The 4611-nt window shown below is 62.6% G+C and overlaps 1 protein-coding gene across 1 annotated transcript in view; it reads left to right on the top strand.

Moving 5' to 3' along the window:
• CHLRE_12g554116v5 (uncharacterized protein) overlaps nt 1-2324 on the top strand; it is a 4246-nt gene extending 1922 nt beyond the window's left edge. The window contains exon 4 of the mRNA XM_043069058.1: nt 1-2324. This exon is cut by the window's left edge and continues 364 nt beyond it. The gene's annotated coding sequence lies outside the window, so the exon portion shown is untranslated.
• Nucleotides 2325-4611: the final 2287 nt, after the last annotated feature.

The following is a 4611-nucleotide window of genomic DNA, read 5'->3' as shown; positions in this document are numbered from 1 at the left end:
ATCCTAGCGCCAACGAGTTGGGGGTGCGCGCAGTGGCCGGCAAGGTGACCTGCGGTGCCACGCTCTGGGTCAGATCCGCGGCTGCGCTGGGTGTGGGCACAGAGACCACATTTGTCGCTGTCTCGTAGTTTAAACAAAGCCAGCCGGGCCGGGCAGATGAGGCCTCCCTGACGAGCATTCTGTATGAACCGGCGTAGGCCGTGGCTGGCGTCCGAGTTCGTCATGTACGCGTTACTGGCGCGTGGGTCAAGGCTGGGTGCTGCCTCGGCCCATTTCTCAGTGTACAGGGTTTTGTTGGCGTATCCACCACGGCAGCTGGGGGCCATTGCCCTGGTGAGGCCCCGGTTTAGGTCCGACACGTAGTGCGTGGCTGTGCTATCGTCGTCCCTGGTGGCCGTGAAGGTCGGCCACCAGTGCCGGGCGTGCGGGTCGTTGTCGGCCGGTTCGGATACATCGGCGGGTTTTTCCTGGGTGGCGATGGCAGCCGCCCCTTTATCGGCTTCCTCGTTGCCGTGTAGCCCGGTGTGCGAGATCACTTTAATTAGAGCGGTGGGTGCGCCCCGGGCGTGGCGTGCATGGAGCAATGCCACGATTGAATCCAGGAGGTCCCGATGTTTACTCAGATGCAGTCGCCGAGGCTCGTTAATAGCTCGTTTGATTAGGTACAAGCTTGCAACAGAATCTGATGCAATAGTGAGCTTCTTAGTTGCAAATTCTTTACCTTCGCCACCAAATTCTGCAAGGGCAGCACGAATTGCTGCCAGTTCAGCTCTCGTAATAGTGTTTGTGCACCCAGCGCCATTTGGATTCACGTAGACAACGCGAGAATCGCTGAACCAGGCGCAGGCACCGGCAACCTGGACTTCTTTGCCATTTTCAGTTTTGATTTTGCTTACCGAACCATCTGTCCAGACAGTGCCATTCACGTCGTGGGCCAGAGCATGGTGGGTCTGGAATCGCGCATTAGGAAAGCGTCGTGCTTCGTCAGCCATGGCGTGTATCGTCTTTGGGTTAGCGTGCTGATATTTGGCTTGCTTTAGAAGTGAGTTTGGGAGGGCCGGGCAGGTTGGGGCCGTGGCCGTGTGTGTCCACGTGCGCGGGTCGCTGATGTGCGTGGGTGCGTTCGCCCCCCGTTTCAGTGTGTCCACGAGCCGTTTCAGGCGGGGGGCAAAGCACTGGAGTCCGGCGGGGTTCCCAACAATGACCAGTCGGAGCCCCTTCTGGCGTTCAGCCTGGGTGTTGGTGCCAAGTCCTGTGTCGAGGCCCGCGGTGCCCGCGGACCAGTTGACCAGCTCGTGGCAAAGTGGGTGTTGAAGCCACTGCGTGTGGGGGAAAGTGGCCGCTTTGGGGAGCGCCAATACAGTAAGGGTTGGTTCCTGTGAGTCGCGCATAGCCTCGGCGCATGCGAGGGCCCACATGAGCGCCTTCCGTGCATCGTGGGGGGTAGAGGGGGGGTGGGCATATTGCAAGCCGGTCCATGCGGTCTGGTAGGCATCGTGCAGTGCGCCAAAGGTCCCATCAGCAGGGTCTCGTGTCCAGTATTCGTGGGCTGCAGTGGAGGAGTTTAGTGGGGACGCAAACATTTCCCGAATGTGTACTGCTTGTGTGACCCGCAGGCATTGGACGATGGCTGCTACTGTGCCTGCCGGCAGCGACACCTGGTGCATTGGCATGGCCTTGCGGTCCTGCTGCGCCGGGTCATAGCGGTAGCGCATGATGAGGGCAGCGACCGCTTCCTCAAAGGCGTTGGGCCGCTGGTTGCCGGTGTGCCTGAAGCGCTCCCACAGGGTAAGGAGGCGGGGGTAGGTGATGGTGCCCAGCCAGCGGCCACTGGGTTCATGGACGTGTGCCTCAGCTGGGTCACGGCGGGTGCCACCAGTGGTGGTAATTGTGTATGCTCCGGGGGCCACGATGTCCTTGTAGGGGTTGCACGGGCTTGTGGTGATGGTGGTGGTCGTGCGGATGTCACGCGCGCGGGATGCGGTATCCAGGGGCTCGGCGTCGTGGCGGCCTTGGCGCTGTCTGGCGGTAAGGTTCCGATCAGGTGCGGGGCGCACTGTTCGGGGCCGCGGGCCTTGGTTGGTACCATTTGCTAGCCGGGGTTTGCACTCCTCCAGTAACTCCTCCCATTGGGGGCTGTGGTTTAGGTCCCGTTCACCGGCCGTGCTCGGCGCCCACGTGACATGTCGCAGGAGTTTGGTCGTCCAGGACGAGAATAGGGGGGCCCCAGTGGGCTGCGGTGCTGCCGGCTCTGCAACTGGGGCAGGCTCTTCAGGTGAGATTGCGTGGGCTTGAGTTTCAGCCGGAGGCTCAGCCTCGGTCTGCGCAGGTTGTGGGCCTGGGCGCGTCGCAAGAGGGTGCTTGTAGCACCTGGCATTCTGGATAGTTGCGTAGCCCATGCGAACAAAAGCAGAGACAATGCCGGCCGGGCAAATGGACGGCTTCCACTGCACCTTCCAGTATTTCTCACGTGTCCCAGAGGTATCCTCCCTGGCTTTGCGCTTCCGTGTCAGTTCTTTGTCCGTGACAGTTTGTTTGTTTTCGCTGTGCAGGACCTGCGCCAGTTCCTGTCCGTCATTGTCCAGGTCGTAGGTGAGTTGAGTGTCACCGTTAGTGCGGTTGTCGGCGGGCCGTGGGACTAGATCGTGTGTGATCCTTGCGCGGGCCAGTCGCCAGCTGGGACGGGCCCCGTGGCCTCCCGCAGCTTGCGCTGCCGGGGCGGTCAGGGGCGGCGTCGGGCCGTCGACGTCCATGGGGTCGTTGTGCGCGGCAGCCTGGTTGATTTCCATAGGCAATCCTGTGTTGTTCAGGTACTCGTTTATGGCGTTGGGTTCGGGGTTGGCAGCATTAGCCGTGAGGCGGGTTGTGAGGGCGGGTGGTAGCCCACGGCGCTGTTGGCGTTGTTCGACAGCATGTGCAAAGATGGTGGGTCTTGGGGGTGTGGGTGGCAGATCCGCACGTGTCCTGTCATGTCTTTGGCGAGCGCCTGGAATACCGAGCATGCCGTTTCGTACCCCCGCGTGCCCACCGGCAGGCTCTCATCGCCGTTGGTGAGCCGCAGGGCATGGTTGATGGCGGCGCGGTCCCCGGTGAGCAAGTCCTCAGGGGTAGTGCGTGTAGTTTCTGCAATGCGTGCGCGTTGCGCTGCATGTTTTGTAACGCGCCGTGCTCGTGTTTGGTTCTGTGGTGGCCGGCGTGTTGTAGCCGGCTTGCGGGCTCTGGCCGGTGGCCGTAGGGAGGGTTGCGTTGCCCCATCAGCGGGGACTTCCGGTGCAGCAGCACCTTGTGCGCCGGGATGGGCCTGGGCCGCCCCTGCTGGGGAGGGGGGGGCTAGGTCGGCGGGGGCTTGCGTGGTGTTTGCTTGGGCGGGGGGCGCCTCCGGGAGGGGCTGCAGGTACCGGTCGAGGGGGTTGGCCATTCCGAGAGGGAGTACTAGCTCTGGCTGGAGTGGCAGCGCCTGGGCGGCTGTGGGACTTCCTGCACAGCACGTCTTGCAGCGGACTGGAGCCCGCTTAGTCAGCGCCACATCTGGCCCGTTTAGTTTTCTGCTTGTGTCTCCTCTGCCGGTTCTCCTGGGGTGTTGCTTAAGCAACCGACTTGTGGGGGTGGGGTGGGTTTGGGCGGGGCGGGTGCGTAGCGCTGGTGTTTCCTCTTCTGGCGCGCGGTGGTGGTGGTTCTTGCGGTTAGGCTGTGGTGTAGGCTGGTGCTTGGGTTAGGTCTGGCGGTGTTTTTGTGCTACCCCTCCCGGGGGGCGGGGGGGCCAGCCTTCTGCTCTGTCTGCCGGGTCGGGGTGGGGTGGGGTGGGATGGTTGGGGGTGGTTGGTGGCGGTTTTCGAGGTGTTTGTTTTCTGTTTTTCTTCTTTTTTTTTTTTAAAGTCATCCTTACAAGGTTGCAGTGGTAGACGCTTCTCTTTTCTTCTCTTCTTGCCCTGTCAGGGTTCTGGTCTCGGGGACCAGGCTGCTTTCGGGCAGTAGGGGAGCAGCGCGTCTGCCCCTGTTCAACCTTGTAAGGATGATTCCTCAAAAAAAAAAATTCCACAATAACCCGGTGGCTCTGGACCCCTGGCTCCACCGCACCTCCGCGGCAGCCGGGCTGCAGAACATGCCGGCGAGAGAACTGCAGTCGTATGCGTCCCCGTTCCAGCACTCGGGTGAGGGGCCGCGGCGTTCTGCGCGGCTGCAGGAGCAGGCGGCGGGCGGGGCGGGACCTAGCACGGGGCCTGCCACGGCGGCGGCGGCAGCAGCGGCGGCAGTGGAGGGCGACCCTCGCATGCCGCCCCCGGATGCGTCCCTTCTGCGGGGTACGTGGCGGAGGCTGTGGGACAGTCACGCTGGTCGGGGGGCAAAGGTGCTGGTGTACCGGCTACAACATGCTTACCTGCCTTGCGGGCTGTACAGGGCGGGCAAGGGAATTTGTCCACGGGTGACCACGGGGTGCGGGGGGTTGGGGGCGCACTGTCCTCACCCCGCCTGCGGGCCACCTGGCCCGCGGGCGTGGGCCAGCCTAACGCACATCTTCCTTTTTTTTTGAGGAATCATCCTTACAAGGTTGAACAGGGGCAGACGCGCTGCCCCCCTGCTGCCTGAAAGCAGCCTGTCCCCGAGACCAGA

This window comes from Chlamydomonas reinhardtii, chromosome 12 (assembly GCF_000002595.2).
Source record: "Chlamydomonas reinhardtii strain CC-503 cw92 mt+ chromosome 12, whole genome shotgun sequence".
In the NCBI taxonomy this organism is placed as follows: domain Eukaryota; kingdom Viridiplantae; phylum Chlorophyta; class Chlorophyceae; order Chlamydomonadales; family Chlamydomonadaceae; genus Chlamydomonas; species Chlamydomonas reinhardtii.
Note: the sequence above shows the minus strand (reverse complement) of the source record. Positions and strands in the feature narration are given on the sequence as shown.